At 42.1% G+C, this 17,233-nt stretch overlaps 3 non-coding genes across 3 annotated transcripts; 1 reads left to right on the forward strand and 2 right to left on the reverse strand.

The window, feature by feature from the left end:
- Positions 1-5,255: 5,255 nt before the first annotated feature.
- On the reverse strand, positions 5,256-5,327 carry trnah-gug (transfer RNA histidin (anticodon GUG)). Its single transcript has one exon. It is a non-coding gene; the product is annotated as a tRNA-His (tRNA).
- Positions 5,328-11,456: 6,129 nt separating this feature from the next.
- On the reverse strand, positions 11,457-11,538 carry trnas-gcu (transfer RNA serine (anticodon GCU)). Its single transcript has one exon. It is a non-coding gene; the product is annotated as a tRNA-Ser (tRNA).
- Positions 11,539-15,444: 3,906 nt separating this feature from the next.
- On the forward strand, positions 15,445-15,517 carry trnak-uuu (transfer RNA lysine (anticodon UUU)). Its single transcript has one exon. It is a non-coding gene; the product is annotated as a tRNA-Lys (tRNA).
- The last annotated feature ends 1,716 nt before the right edge of the window (positions 15,518-17,233 follow it).

The raw sequence follows: 17,233 nt of genomic DNA on the forward strand, positions 1-17,233 counted from the left end.
AGGTTCAACACGTTGGTGAAATCAAACCAAGAATGTTGTAATTACATGTTCTGTGTGTCCATGAGGGAGCTGAGACCAGCAGAGACCAGCAGACCATGAGTTAGCTTAGCATAATGAATGGTAGTGAGTGGGAAGTGTTAGCATCAACTGTCTCAGGATCATGATGTTGGTTTGTCCTGCAGTCCTCCTCCTCCTCCTCCTCCTCCTCCTCCTCCTCACCCTCTCTTCCAATGTCGGCCATGATCAGTAGCAGCAGTCGCTCTCCTGCTCCAACAAACATTTGGTTTTGGTGGCCAAATCACTGCTCCCAGTCAGGAAAGTAGTCCCAGCTACGTGTCTGATTCTAAAATTAGAATGTCTGTTAAAAGTGATCCACAAGCCCAGATATATGAATGCAGGTGTAGCGGCTCCAGACTGAGGGGTATCTGGACGCTACATGTGATACCCAGGATGAAGACTGAGGATCAATGAAGAGAGAAACGATGGATGAACGTCTTCTCAAGTCCGTTTGATTTCTGAGGCTTCGTTGGGCCTGTGGGAAAAATCTCTCAGCCTAACCCACGTAAGCGTCAGAGCTCCACCTACTGGTCAGGTGGAATAAATTCAAAAAATAGGGGGTGTCTGTTTTATGTGAAAACACATGAAATAACAACATTTTCTGTCTGTTTATATTAAAACTTCTATTTTGTTTTTTTTTCAGTTCCTTCCACAGGCAACGACTGTTTGGGACTTTTATGCTAACACTTCCCACCTCCTACCATTCATTGTGCTAAGCTAACTAGCATGAGTCTCAGCTCCTAGAGAAGGGTCTCCATCTTCTAGTCTGGCTCTGGGGATGATGGACAATCAGAGACTTCTCCTAAAAGTTAGCGTGTTCCTTTAACATGCAGCCTTCCATCAAGAACCTTCAACCATCAACATGTCTGTGGTGGTCAGTGGTGATGTCATTGATCAAATGTGATGATTCTAAATGTTTTTCAGTGCCTTTAAGTGATTTCATCATCAGAGCGTTCATCCACCATCCGATCCTGGGGTCATGTGCTGTCTTCTTCTACCGCTACTTCAAGGTAACACGACGTAGCTTCATGGTCCTTGGCTATGAGCAGTTGTTTCAGCAGCAACTGGAGGTCTGAGCTGTCGTGTCTTCCAGGCCAAAATGGAGCGGCAGGCAGGACACCAGGAGAACATTGAACTCAACGCTGGTGATGCTACAGAGGAAGGCTTGGTTGATGAAGAGGCTGGAGTTCACCACCAAGACACCACGGACGTGTGACTGCAGCGCCGCCACAACTGAGCTCCAGGCTTCTTCTGCTTTCACCGTGATGATGTTTAAAGCAACAGGACGTCTCCTCATTGCAGTCTTGTAGTTTTCCTCATGTTTTCATGATCGTCCATCTCTGTTCTCAAGGTCAAGTCTCAGTTCTGGCCTGTTTTATCAGATAGATCAAAGGTTATTGAAGGTCCCTGAAATGAAAACTCCATGTTCTCAGTTCTGATCCTGCATCTCTGTGGTCATGGCTCATTTATCTCTCCACACTTGACAAACCAAAAACTTTTCCAGTGTTTTTACATCAAACTCCCAGTTTTTCTTTTTTTCTCTTCCTGTTAAAACAATTCAAACATTTGAGGACTCATCCTTCCCTCAGTGGTGTCGACTCATTTTCCATCCAATGGAAACGTCTCCTCAGATTTGGATGCTCCTCCCCCATCCACCACGTGATGCACTGTGGCCCCAAAATACTTTTTTCCCATAAACATCCAAGAAGAAGTGGCTGCAAAACATTGGATTGATTGTTTTAGTCTCTACAGCCCAAACTGACTCGTTCCACTGACAGAATAAAACTGATGGAAAGTCTGAAGGGACCATGATTCCATTTTTGTACCCACTTTTTTTAGCAGCAAGCTAACCACAAGTAGCCAGAGCAGGTCAAGTGAACATGTTCTGCTGTGCGGGGGTGCGTTCACTGCTTCTGGCTCATGTAGAGGTCACATCCTGTCACATGACCCATGAGGACAGAGGTTCTGTTCATCATCAGAACTGTTGAGGAGCCGTCTGAGCACATTTTGTTGAAAAATAATCTCAAAATCAACTTTAAACAAGTTCCCATCTACCAGCATAGCAGAGATCAGCTCATGGTCCAATACTGGGCCTCCTCCTGATTAGTAGGCTGGATTTTTACAGTGAACATTTGAAGTCACCAAATGAGAGATGGAAACAAAATGAAGTCCAGTTTGATGCTGGAAAACCACTTCTTTGACAAAACTGTGTTTTTCTCAGCTTTCGTTAAAAAAATGACAGTTTTTCATGAAACCATCCTTCATTCAGGTGTTGATGAAAAATATAAGAGACTCACTGACAACAAATCTTTTGAAATGAAAACAGACACCTTGGTCTTTGTTCTGATGAGCTCTGATGTTGTTCAACTGTTGGTCTCTGAGCCTCAGCACCCCTGCCTGTTTGAAGGCGTATTCTGTCCAAGTAGAGCTCATGATGTGTTCATCTGACCAAAATAAAAATGGATGAAAATGTCAAGAACCTCCCTCCCAAATGTGATGTCTTCCACTGAAACAACTCTGGAACATTGAGAGGTTTCCTCCTCCAACAGTCCTGTCTTCTTACCAGCTTTGCTCTCTCACTACTGTTCAGTGTTGGAGAGATTTTGTTCTGTGACACCTGTGAGGAAGAGACTTCTATTCTTCTTTATGATGTCATGACCTGATTTCTGGAGTGAAAGTAGTTAGTGTGATGTCATAATGAGCTCCATGATTTTCTGTTATTTTTGGGAAGAGTTTCATTGTTTCACCTGTACATGCGTAGTTACACCAGAAGGGGGCAGTTTAGCTCATAGAGTGCTTGGTGACATGAAAAATCTGTAAAAAAAGAAGTGTTCTTTTTCTGCGGTGGTTCTGCTGATGCTTCCAGTTCTTGCCAATGCTGAAGTAATAAAAGAAGGTGTTGTCCAGCAATGCTGTCTGTCTTCATGGTGTCTCATTGACTCCTTCATCTACATATCAGGCCACAGCAACAGTGCTGTCCCTCACTACACAACATTGACACTGAGATTCCCACTAATGATGAGTCAGCACATCCTGACTGTTATGATGACCTCAGCCTGAATGCTCCTCCTTCTTGAGATGCCAGACCTCAAAGGACTCCAGTTTGACTCAGAGTCACTTCTTCTTCTCTTGGACAAATAAATGGATGAACAAACACTAACATATCAATCATGATTTAAACCCACTGGCAAAACCAATGTTTCCACTTTGTTGATTTTTACAATTTCCTTTAATAAATACAAGTGGGTGGAGCCCAGATGGTCCAAACCTGTTTCCTGTCTCCTGTCATTGTGGAGAGTCTCTGTTCTGTCCTGCTGCTGTCCAGTTGTCTCAACTGAGCCAACTCAGACTCACACCCCCTTCATCAAAACATGACGTTTGGTCGAGTCCTGTCACATCAACAGGTGACGTGGAGGAAGTCATCAGGAGACACGGCGATGTACAGCTATGTGACATCAGCAGAACTGTGGAAGTTTATACTGAGTCTCCTGATGACAAGTGGCAGTATAGAGATATTAAAGAGAGTCTGAGCTAAAACTGAACCTTGGGGAACTTCAACCTTTGATCTCAGAGTTTTGTGTTTGATCTTAGAATTCCTTCTTTGATCTCACCTTGATTTCTCAATGATTTCTTTGTGGACACAAATTGTCTTTGATCTCTCAGTCTTCTTCTGTAACCTCACCAGTTGAAGCTTTCTCACCGCTTGGATCTCATGTTTCTGACATCTCTGAGCTTGTTTCCTATCCCCCTGTCTCATATTGATGAGGTCATACAGCCTGATGATGTCTATGGTTCTCCTTTGAGTGGTTCCTTCTGGGAGAGTTCTCTCTCTGTAACTTGTGTGTGTGTTTGGTCGTATCCTGTTTCTCCTTGACAGCACTTTAGTGTTTTTACCACTGGTGTCTCATCTGTGATTCACCTTTTATTTTACTGTTTTGTCAAAGATGAAGGTGTGTTTGTTGTCATTCATTAATCATGTGATTGCTCATGTGACTGTGGTCACGTGTATGCCAGATGGCGCTGTTCTTTTCTTTTGCAGATGAAGCGCTTGTAACGTCTCTCACTCTGATCACTTCATGCTATTGAAGTTACTCAGATGTAGCCTAACTAGCTCAGTCAGTAGAGCATGAGATGCTTAATCCCAGGATTGTGGGTTCAAGCCCCATGTTGGACATTCATCTTGAACATCACTGCTTGTCCTCTCACTTTTTGCAGCTGTGGGAGCTTTGATTGTGAAAATTGATTCTGCAAAGACCTGCCGTGAGGCTGGGCTCTCCTCTGTATTTGGTTGCTAGGAACCTGAATCAGTCCTCAGTGGAGCGGTGCTGCTGAGGCTGAGTGAGGCTTGAGTGAGGGACTGAGCAGGAGCAAACAGGTTCAAGCAGGTTCAGGCAAACTCCACTCAGTCCACCAACATCAAAGCAGAGGAACTGAGTTCATCGAACAAAATGATTCATATCATCTCCACTTGGAATGCCCTGGAACTACAAGTACACTTAAAATGGCTGACTTATGACAACAGAAGGAACTTTGAAGTAGATTTGATTTATTTCAGTCAGTGACAGTTTTTTTTTTCAAGAATTTAGTTCAGGTAACTTCATTGTTTTACTAAGATGAGCTTAATGTTATAACATTGAAACAAGATCGAAAATATAGTAAATATAGTGGAATATATTGGAAAATATCCTGCAATATATTAAATATTATATTTCCATCCATCCATGTTCTTCTGTCTCACACGTGAAAGCCACTGGGATAAGGGTTATTTTAAAGCTCTAGAATATCTTGTGAATATCTGGAGCTTAATTCCAGCAGCAGACCTCCTCAGGTGATGGAATTTATATTTGACATGTTTACCATTAAATGAGACACATTTGCAGTCCATTGAAATCTACTTGTGTTCATGGTGAGTTGATTTCAAAACATGAGCTGACAGAATCTACGTTTAGGGAGGAACCACCATATCCAGGGGTCTGGACCTTTTTGTAGTCAGAACCATCAAAGTAGCAGACATTAGCATTGAGAAGAAACTGATACCTGGAGCCTACTTTTGGGTCTGGTCAAGTGATAACAAAACAATATCACATCATTGTCAGACTGACGCCTGCTCAACACTGACCAAACACCGCCCTGTTGCATTGTGGGAAATTTCAGCTTGGTTTGTGTCCATCAGTGCACACAAGAAATTTGTCTCATGCTGCCGTGACCCGGATTCGAACCGGGGTTGCTGCGGCCACAACACAGAGTACTAACCACTATACGATCACGGCCTCCTCAACAGCAGATTGAGCTTCCATTTCTTTGTCTCAGGTGAGATCAAAGAAAGAATTCTAAGATCAAACACAAAACTCTGAGATCAAAGGTTGAAGTTCCTCAAGGTTCAATTTTAGCTCAGACCCTCTTCAAGGTGGAACCAGCAGAGGAGCTCAGTAGAGACAACTGGACAGCAGCAGGACAGAACAAAGGCTCTCCACAATGGCAGGAGACAGGAAACAGGTTTGGACCATCTGGGCTTCTGTCCACTTTGATGGTTTTTAAAACATTGAAGGAATTTGTAAAAAATCAACATTGTGTTTAAATCATGATTTCTAGTTGAGTGTGTTTGCTCATCTGTTCCAGAAGCTTCTTCTAGAGTTGACCCTGAATGAGTGGAGGGACCTTTTTGATCATCAGGACTGCTTTTTGATGCCCTGATGGTGCATCGGGGTCATCATGGTCCTCCACCATCTGCAGGGGTTCCAGGACTGTTGTGGTGTTTGTGGGAACTGCAGGGAGAAGCTGAGACCTGGAGAGGAAGTCCTGGACACCAGCAGACCTCTCAACACCTGCAGCATTTTTTCAGCTCCACCAAACCCAACATTCACTGCCTCCTCATCATCTGGGCATCAAAAGCAGCTCAGACCTGCTGCAGCTCAGAGACCTCAGCCATTTTTAGGATGTCTCAATGATTCTCCTTCACATGATTTTCATTCAGAAACAATGGAATTGTCAAATACCACAACAGTTTTCAGCTTGCTGGTAAACAGTATTTCAACTTCCATTCCACTGTGTAATGGCAGTGACTGATGTGTACTATATGCAGTACTAATCAAGTACATTCCTGACTGAAACTTTATTTCCAATTATAGGAAGGATAAGAATGTTGAAATGGACCAACCAGGAATAGAATCTCAAGTCATGTCAACTTTACTGAGCAGCACTCAGTTAATTTCAGGAAACACAAGACATTTTTACCACATGTCAATGAAGTAGTCAGCAAAATAAATATGACACTAAACAGTAGTTGAGGGAGAGCAGAGCTGGAAATAAGACATTACTGGGAGGGGAATAAATCTAAAACATGCAGAACCAGAACACAGCCACAGCTTTCTGTCATTTTCTGTCTCAAATACTTGACAAGTTTCAACTTGGTCCAAAACCTGCTCACCTCTCTGGGTGTCAAGTGTGTCTGCACCGTCTGACCAAACTGCATCAATTGTATGAGTCTTATTTCCTGCAGATGAACTCTGGGCAGTGTTGATTGCAAGAAGAAAAAAAAGTGGAAAAATAATGGAGTCTTTGCCAGAAGTTCCTTCTGGCTCAGGCCCTCAAAAGTGCTGTCAAGTCACGTTAGAACCAAGCTCTGGACCAAAGTCTGGTGCTTTTTCAATTTTCAGTCAGTGAGTAATGTTCTATTCATTTATGTAACTCTATCTCACATTGATACAGAGAGTTGTTTTTAATCTTTTAAATCATGTGACCATCATTATAACAGCTGTTGACCTTGTTTGAACTATTTGATGGTGCTAAATATTGCCAGCTTGCTAACATTAACTAGCTAACGTTAGCTAGCTAGCTAATATTATTTTCTAACTTCAGGACTAAATTTGGGATTGATTGTGGAAATTGTTCACTTCATCTTTGTGAGCCCAAGGTTTTGTATTGATGATGTCATTGTAACTGCCTTTCTGATTCTTTGCATACATAAAATTCAAATACAAATGTTAGCCTGCTCTTGTTTGTTCCCTCAGCTGCAGGTTTGACAACTGGTAGCTCAGCTAACTGTTAACCCATAAATGTTTAATTGTGTGAGTTTTTCCTTTTAGTTTTCCATGATGGAAGACAACTCAACACAGGTGGTTTCATCACTTTCAGTTGTCTGAAGATTGGAGCACCACGAACCCAGAGGCTGATTCCTGAAACCATCAATAAAACTCTGCATTCACTTCTTCTGAATGTTAATTGATGATGTTTTGATTTCTTCTTCTAGAATCATCTGAACAAACCCTCCCTCAACACAGTGAAGCAAAACTCTTTGGCCTTCATCTGACAGGATGAGTTTCTTTTCCCAGTGATTCCATTGATAAAGTGAAAGCTTTGCAGCTCTCACTGGAAAGTCCTGAGGCTCGTCCCATTCTGAAGCAGGCAGTTGCTCCCTGCCAGCCGACACTTTCACTCTCTTGTGTAGGAGTGAAGAACAAAATCAAAATAAAGAATCATCACTCTTTCATTGGGGCTCCTTTCTCCTTGTTCTGATACAGAAATTCAACAGCTTCTATCATTTAGTTTCCAGGAAATGTTGATGACACACTGGGATTTTTTGTTCTCCTGCTGTCACTGTCAAGTGCCAGCTTAACATGTGAGAGGTAGCAGGATCCATGCATGTGTTCATGTTTACAGCAGACAAGGAGGAAACCTTGGAGGATTTCAGGGACTTTTAGCAGTGGTTCACACTTCAGGTGTGAAAGCTTCTCAGTATAAAACTTGAAGTGAGCGAGCCAGGAGTTGAACCTAGAATCTTCTGACAGTAGTCAGTCATGCTATCCATTGCACCACCAGCCCTGTGTAAACCGCTTAATGTTCATGTGTACTTGATTTTATAGACAATCCAAACGATCTGGTGGCCACGCCTCTTGTCCGAAGGCTGCTGGGATAGGCTCCACCCCCCCACACAAACCTTGACATATAATCAGTGGAGAAAAGGAAATTTATCGACACTCATGACTTCATCCGTTTTGAGAACTGAACTGGATAAAAACTCTGAGAATTCAGGGTAAGGACCAGGAGGGTGGGACACAATAATAGATAGGAGGAAATGTGGAGTCTGGGTTCTTTTCTAGAATGTGACGGCAATGACAGTCCTGCCAAGTGACATCACTGACATAAATGGATGACTTCAGTCACCTGACTGGATGACTTCAGTCACCTGACTGGATGACTTCAGTCACCTGACTGGATGACTTCAGTCACCTGACTGGATGACTTCAGTCACCTGACTGGATGACTTCAGTCACCTGACTGGATGACTTCAGTCACATGACTGGATGACTTCAGTCACCTGACTGGATGACAGTGTAGATGCCAATGTAGAGGTTGGGGAAATAGTCTCTGAGAATCCAGCTTGAACCAAAGCCCTCCTTGTTCTTCAAAAACCCAAACAGCGACCATCAGTCTCCCTCCAATCCTGCACTTGGGTTCAATGTTGCTGTTCCATTTTGCAGCAGTAGGTGTCGCTGTGATACCAGGTTCAGTTCAAGATTCCCAACTCCAGCTCATGTTTGTGTCCTCAGTGGCAGGGTAAAATGGTGCTTCAGTGGATCATGTGGATCAACTCATGTCTGTCCTCACTGCTCCACAGGTCTGTCAAATGTTCTGTAAAATAGTTTGACCACAGCAGAGATGCTAGATTAGGAGTTGATGGGAGTTGTTGCAGATACCAGTGTCCAAAGTCCAGCTTGAACCCAGTTTGTGCCACTTATTTGTCAAGCTAGCAGAGATTCTTTTCACTGCCAAGCTAAAGTGACTTCTGTCAACAAAGGTAAACACACAAAAGGATATTTCTACTGTCAGTTCAAGATTTTTCTAACTCCTTTTTCATAGCTTCAACCTTCCTCTTGTGTTAGCTTTCTGTTCCCATCTCTTATGTTAACGGTCAGTTTTGACCCACATCTTCCATCAGCTGTCAAATAAACTAAAAACAATTTTCTATCATCCATGTTGTTTCCCATCTCTTGGTTACCTTGTTAGGCTTCCTTATGCATGGAAATATTGATTTGAATATTTTGTTGTGGGCCTCTGGACCTTTTTTTAGTCAGTAAACCCTCGATTTCAATTAAAAAAATGATAAAATGAACCTCAAGAAAATCATAGAAATAAACAAAAGGTTGTTGTGTTTGCTGACCATTACTGAGGGGTGTTAGAACACATCTCTGACATGGATTGGTTTGATTTATTCTTCATTTTAATATTATTAACTATTGAAACATCCATGGTGTTATGGGTCAGTTTCGACCCTCATATATTTACTTCAAGAAAAAGGAAAAAAAGTCTCTTATTTTCAGCAATAGAACTTTAATACAAACACAAAATGAAAAGCAGAAATGGAGTGACTGCAGGAACAGGAGCTCCATGGAGCTCAAAGGAGTGATCACTCTCAACTTTGAGCAGTCCTGTTCAGAGTTTTCCAACAGGGCTTTGAGAGACCAAGAGTTCCCCAGAGCTGCAAGGAGGAACAAGAAGGAGACTTGGAAAAAGAAGGGAGGGAAACCTGCTGATGTGTTATGAACTTAAGTCACATAAAGTTCTCCATTTATTGAGTTTATATTTTAAAACTTAATTGTGCAGTTCAGTGTTGAACAATAAAGAATGTGTTTATTGGTGATAAAGCATTTCAAGCTTTAAGTAGGAGGAATTGCTTTCTTGATCACCCCTTGACTAAAAACACCTACAAAATAAAACACACCACTGCTGTGGGCACCCACCTAATGGGAGTCAGGCCCCTGGTGGTCCTGGCCCCCAGGAGCCGTGGTGGGCGTCCCTGATTTTCATTTCTGAAAGGTGGCAACCTGACAGCAAACAAACCCATCCTCTGAACTTGGAGTCTCAGTTGAGGCTGCATCTGAAACCAAAGACTTTGTATGAATAACTGTCAACCCACATTCTTTGTCTGGACTAAAAGTTAATTAGTTAACAGTTGGCTAAGCTACCTGTGGTCAACTACTGATTTAAAAAAGGTCCAGAGGCCAACAACAAAATTTTCAACTCATCCAGTCATGTGACTGAAGTCATCCATTCATGTCAGTGATGTCACTTGGCAGGACTGTCATTGCCGTCACATTCTAGAAAAGAACCCAGACTCCACATGTGACTCCCATGATAACTGATGGACCTCTGGTTGGAGGCTGGACGATGATGTTTGGACTTGAAGGAAAACTCCTTGTCCAAATTCCATTGTGTTCAAATTTAAAGTCCCACAATAAGAAGTAGCTGAATCTGACAGGTGAAGGTTTGGAACTACAAGATGGTTGATGTTTTCTTGACTTGATGCCCTGACTGTCAGGGTAGATGACAGCTTCTTTCTGCTGCTGCATCTGAGTGGCTATGATTGGAGGTTTTACCTCCCAAGTTTGTCTGGTTCCAGGGGAAATTTTAAAATTCCAGTCCCAACCTTGGCTGTTCTGAAACTCTTCTCCTGAATCACTCCTGAGCTGCAGCAAGAAAAAATACCAGTGCCCAACCAGATCAACTTCATGGCTGCTAACAGCCTCAGACACTTGATTTCCATCAAGCTGGAGCCAAGAAGGCCCTCACCTTTGGTTCTCCTCCAGGAGGGTCCAGGTTCTGACATTGTGGCTCCTTGTGCCACTGCCAGAGAGTCTCAGCTGCACACTGCAACATTTCAACAGGAGATTTACATTCCTTCAAATGTCCCGACATCTTATTCCAATGGTTCTGTTCTATCTTTATATTTTAAAATCAATCACACAATGAAAGCTGCCACAGCTGGTTTAAGAGAGAGAACACGCTAAGAGATTTGAAACCAGTAAAATATGCTTTTCTGTGTGCAAACTAGTGAGGGGCATGGAAGGATATTTTACCACCAATACAGAACCCAAACTTTAGTCATGTGATGAGATGGCGACTGTGAAGAGTGATTATGAAGTTAATGGACAAAATGTGAATTGAAAGAAAATACATTAAAAAATACTAAATAAATAAAAGAAGGAGCACAAATGACATTTTTCTGCACAAATTTACTGGTATTAGACTGCATTTTTGGTGCATGAGTAGATGAAAGAGTATCACATATATATTATATACATGTGATACATGCACGTGGCTTTGGACAAAAGCTGAAAGAAATTGTAGAATTATTTAAATGTACCAAGTGGACTGTTTCAGGTTTCTTGAAGATGCTTCAGCTCTCATCCAAGAGGCGTCTTCAGTTTTCTTCACTGATGGGAGGATTTATAGCTCTGTGGGGGCGGGACCTTCCACAGAGGTGATTGACACATGTGAGCTCTGGGTGTCTGAGTTGTTTTGGTCAGGATGTGAAAGGGAAGTTGACTCAACTGGTATCTGTGTCAGTTAAAAGCCTCACAGTAATTCCATAATGTAGGAGTAGAAACCAGAGTCGCTCACGACGAGGATGGGATTCAAACCCACGCGTGCAGAGCACAATGGATTAGCAGTCCATCGCCTTAACCACTCGGCCACCTCGTCTGCTGACAGCAACCCTGAGCTTTTAAACACCTGAACTCGTTGGAGCCTATTTGTCAGAAATGGACCCAGCAGGAGCCACTGAACACAACTCTGACATAATCAGGCTTCTTCCCAGCAGCATCGTGCTACAGAAGGCAGAATACAGACCATCGATACATCATCAGAGTGAACACCAGCTGATGTTTACAAGTTTAATTCACCTCTTACTACAAAATGACATCCAAGCTCAGATTCTCTTGTCCTGATTGAACAAGTAAATGTTTAAGAAGATGAGAGTACCAGACTTTTTCATCCAAGGAAACAAGCATCCTATCACTGTCCTATGCAGAGTTTCTATGAAAAAAAGTGAGACAACCTCAAGATTTTCTTTTTCCTCTTGTTGGATTTTGCCACAGAGAATCAGAGACAATCAAAAGCTTGTTGGACTTTAACGTTGGAGGACTGAACAAGTCATGACATCATCAGTTTTACCTTCACAGGTGCTTCATTTACTTTACTTTCAATTTTACAGAGGTAGAACCTGAAATCAAAGCTGTCCATCAAAAGAAGTGAAAGCTTCCCAGGCTGTGATGTTCTTGTCTACAAACTCTGTCTTGTATGGAGCTTCAATCTTTAATAAAAAGAATAAAAAGAAGATAACACTTGTTGTGATTTGGCGCTTTAAAAATAAAACTTACGACTTACATGGAAACTGTCTGGGGGGGGTGGAGCCTCCATCAGGTATGTGTTTGATGTCTGAATTCTTTCTCTGATGTCTGAATTCTGTCTTTGATCTCTGGGTTCTGAGCATTGATCTCCTGCTTCAGTCTTTGATCTCTGACTGATCCTAAACTAATCAAAGGATCACATCAGCATATTGGTCCAGTCTACAGATGGTGATTTTACCTATTTGAAGCCTTATTTTGTGTTTGATGGACATTTTTAAAATCATTAATGACTTTTTGACTGAACATCCTGGACACTGTGGTGCCTGATGAGGAGACAACTTGGGTACAAAGTTGAAGAGGAGGGTTTTTGGAGAGGGGATATTTTTGCAGTGTTCCAAGTCAATAATAACTGTGGCAAAATGTCATCATTTTTCAAAATGTCCTCACGAAGATGGTTTGAAATTCTGTCTCTCCCTCATCCTCAGCTGCTGCAGCACTTTAAAGAAAACCTTTGACTCGTGGATCTAACAAAGATCAGATGTTGTCTCCTCCAGAACATCAACACTTTAACGTTGTTGGCAGGACTCCAACCTGAGCAGGGAGACCCCAATGGATTTCTAGTCCATCGCCTTCACCACTCGGCCACAACAACCACATTCACACACACATTTGTAAAAGATTCACATTGACACAATTCTTTAAAATTGTGTCACAAGCCCATTTGTTTGAGGTCCTATTTTCTCTTTTTCAGCATTCCTTTGTTTCCAGGTCTCTAATAAGTGCAGAATTACAAAGACAAGCAAGCTGGATCCATCCTGGGCAGGTGATAGGAGCCATTGACCACTGGCCAGAGACCCTGGCACAGACTTTGGGGGGTGGTGAGAGAGAGCATTTCTACAATTATATTATACATTTATAGAATTCTACAATCCTACAATTTCATTGAGCAGACGCCTTTGTCCAAAGCCACTTGCATATTTTTTCGGTGAGTTTGGCTCCTGAGCTCAAGACAGTTGTGACTCATAAAGGACAGCTTCAAATGCAGCTGTGAAGCCTCATTGTCAGCTGGGAGGAATGACAGGTGTCTCCCTCTAGTGGCTACTCACAGCAACACGAGCCTCATTTCATTCACATGCATCCACCACCTCACTACCAAAGGCCAGTTGGGCCTCGACAGACAGGTGAGTTTCAAGTGTTGGACAAAGGTCTTTAAGATGTTCTTATTAATTCTATAACATCTGAGATTAAACTCTATGGAATTACAACCAACAAGCAGCCAAACACCTGATCAGATGCTCCTTCATGAGGCTGAGAAGAATCAATCTAAACTGGGATGAAGAAAATTAATTGAGAAGAGAAACCTACTGATTGGATGACATGGACCCACCTGATCCATGTCAGCCTTGTTGGAGCAGAAAGAGGTGGATCAGAGGAATCAGTGGATCAAGACTCAGGTGTCAGATGAAGAATCTCTTTATTCACAATTGAGTCAGAGAAATCTTCCAACGTGAACGTGACAGACCATTTTATATCAAAGACAGGCTGTGTGTGTGTGTGTGTGTGTGTGTGTGTGTGTGTGTGTGTGTGTGTGTGTGTGTGCGTGTGTGTGTGTCCCTACTGACTGGAAACTGAATAATAACCAGACTAACTTTTGTTATTGACCAAGTCTGGTTGACTCACTAAATTCATAACTGAAGTGATTATTTAATTAATAAACAAGACATTTGTCCAAAAGTCATGATCAAATTCATGTAAAATCTGAGCAACGAGGGTTTGAAAATGTTCAAATGAGCCAAAACAATGTCCTGGGATCCAACATGGGACCTTTAGATCCACACCAATCTTCCCTGACCTCATAGAAACTGGAACATTTCAACAAATAAATTCAAATTCAACTCAGCAGCAACTCTAGAACAGTCAGAGCACTTGCTAATTCCCCTGTTAGTTCCAGATCAGACAATGCAGGCTCACCTTCACGCTTGGTTGTACGACCGTCACCAGTTGAAGCTTCTCTGGTTCAACAAACTCTGGGGACTCAAGACACAAGTCAGCACCGGTGCAGGTCCAGATCCAGATGTTAGCTGATGGGGACAATGGCTTAAGGGAGCTCCAGGTAACTGGTTTGAACTGGTCCCTCATCTCTGTGAGTAGAAACCATCTGAGGTGGAGGGTGAAGATCTGCTTTGACCTCCTGATCTCCCAGTAAAGCCAGTATAGATGTTGAGCTTGGAGGAGTTGATGGCCTCCTTCATCTTCTTGTTGGAGTTGTTTGCTAAACTCAGCACCACCACAGATCAGAGGAAAGTCCACTTGTCAGCTGGACACTGGAGTTTCTAGTGACCTGCAGGATCTTAGTTGTGGTGGCAGCAGGCCTGTTCCAAGAGCTTTGCTCACATTCATGATCAGGCTTCATAATGGTTCTGGACCACTGAGTGATAGGAGCTGATCCTGGAGCAGCAGAAGACAAATATAGAGAAGAAAAGACAAAAGACAGAGAGAAATGAGGGAGAGAATGACAAAAAGATGGGAACAAGATGAGGGTGAAAGACAAGCAGAGAGAAAGACAGGGGGACAGGGGGATGGAAGACAGACACACAACCAACAACAGCAACAGCAGCAATAATAGTTTTGATATCGTCCTGTTATTGAGGTTTTCATGTGAAAGTGGCATATTTAAGATAAAAGACACTGTTAGAACAGAAAGATCCAGAAAACCCACCAACCAGAGGTGTGTCTGGTACAGATGTGGAATTATTGGCTCACACAATGTTGAGGCAACTGGGAAGAAGACAAACAAAAGAGGCTTGTTTGATTCAGACATTCATCAAAAATGGTCCTGTAGAACTGTTCAATGTGTCATGACTTCAGAAGCTCAAATCCTCTCTAAGTTCTAGTGAGAGTGGAAGAGATTATAAAATGAGAGAAGCAGGGCCCTCACTCAGAGCTGAAACAGCTCAGGTGGGAGAGCGTTAGACTGAAGATCTAAAGGTCCCTGGTCCGATCCCAGGTTTCAGCAGAGGAACAGCATTGACTTTACTTTCCAGTGGAGGAACTGCAGACATGAAGGAAACGAACATCTTGTCCTGTGCATTCTTATGACATTCAAGACATTTTTGGAGCCTCTTGTTGGATTTTGCCACAGAGAATCAGAGCAAATCAAAAGCATGCTGGACTTTAACATGGAGGATTGAACAAGTCAAGAAAGCATCAGTTTTACCTTCACAGGTGTTTCTTTTCCTGTCTAAATGCTGAAGGAAGAGCCTGAGTAGCTCAGACGGTAGAGCATCAGACTTTTAATCTGAGGGTCCAGGGTTCAAGTCCCTGTTCAGGCGCTGTGGATGTTCCAGTGTTTAACAACATGGTACTGGATGAAGTTCATTGTTGAACAAACTGTCATCATCAGAAGTAGAAGTGTTCTTGTCTTGCCACTGCGAGACTGTAGCTGCAGGTCAAATGTGAGATAAAAGTGACTAATAATGATTTCATGTGGCATGCAATTAACGAAAGACCACAAATGACACTGGTCAAGTTAATTTTATTTATATTGCACCAAATCACAACAAAACTTATCTCATGACACTTTACAGGTAGAGCAGGTCCAGTACCAAACTCCTTTAATGAATCTACACCCAACAATTCTCCATCAGCAAGCACATCCTGCAACAGCGGCGACAAAAACCTTCCTTTTAACAGGCAGGAACATCGAGCAGATCCAGGCTCAATGGGGACGGCCTTCTGCTTTGACCGATTGGGGGGAAAGAGAACAGGAACAAAACAGATAATGGAGGAAGACTGATATGTAGAAGGAAAGAGAGGGACAGAGATAAAGAGAGAGAGAGACTGATGGACAGACGGTGATGTGAGTAGGTGGAGCTACGGGTGGCAGCTTGAGCCTCTTCAGCTCTGCAGCCTCCTCCAGCAGCACCCAGATCTGGAATGAGAGGAGCCTAAAAGGCTCCAGAAAAAGAGACAAGTTCGTAATACCTATGAGTATAATCAATGTATGACACATATAGGAGGTGAGAGAGGAGTAGAGAGAAGCACAGTACACTGCATCTGCCATCTGTCTACTTCAAATTACACGCTGCATGACATTCAATTTGAAAGCTGCAGAAAGACGCTTCAAGAAAAGGTGTGTGAGGGAAGCTCGCTCATGCTGGTCCCCAAAGACTCAAAGCTGCCCTTTCCTCACAAAGAAAAAAAAAAGCTTACAGCACCTGGTATTCCCAGGCGGTCTCCCATCAAAGTACTAACCAGGCCCGACCCTGCTTAGCTTCCGAGATCAGACGAGATCGGGCGTGTTTTTTTTTTTTTGTGTGTCTTTTATTATCAAAAATACAGCATACATTTTTACCAACTGTACATTCTTATTTACATGACAAAATTTAACAATTATATAAAAAATAAATTCCTTCAGGAAAGAAATCTTACCAAAAAAAAACCCCACCCTTGATACACCTCAAACTTGATGAAAACACCATCAGAGGTTTTTTGTTTTTTTTTTGTTTTTTTTTAAATTAAGTTAAATTTAGACAAATAAACCAACACTATGGGCCTACAGCCACTGGAGCAATGCAGGTCATTCCAAAAAAATAAATAAAAATTAAAGAGAGAAAAAAAACCTCATGGGACTAAAAAGAACAAATTCCTGTCGTGAAGTGTCACACACAATTTTTTTTTTTTTTATGAAATTTTATCAAAATGAAATGTTAAACACACCCAAACATAAACCACCCAATTTGCTCACCCCTTTATTAAATTTGAAAAATACTTTGCTTTATAAAAAAAGAGACTACTTAGCTGGGAATTTGAAGAGAAAACATACCATTGTCAATCTTGTTAATTTCAATTTTGCCATTTGCTATGTTGAAAAATGTGTTTTTCCTGCAGAAAGTGTTTTCAAAAATATCCTTGTCCATGTCATGTAAGATTTGTAGGTGCGTCAAGAGTGTTGTGTAAAAAAACCCAAATATGTTTATTTTCTTCTTTTCATAGAGAGCGTAGTTTCTAGTTGTCCATATTGATTTTTTTGCAAAAGTGAGTATGGT

This window comes from Aulostomus chinensis, chromosome 4 (assembly GCF_037954235.1).
Source record: "Aulostomus chinensis isolate RoL2024-O1b breed Wild chromosome 4, RoL_Achi_v1.0, whole genome shotgun sequence".
Lineage (NCBI taxonomy): Eukaryota > Metazoa > Chordata > Actinopteri > Syngnathiformes > Aulostomidae > Aulostomus > Aulostomus chinensis.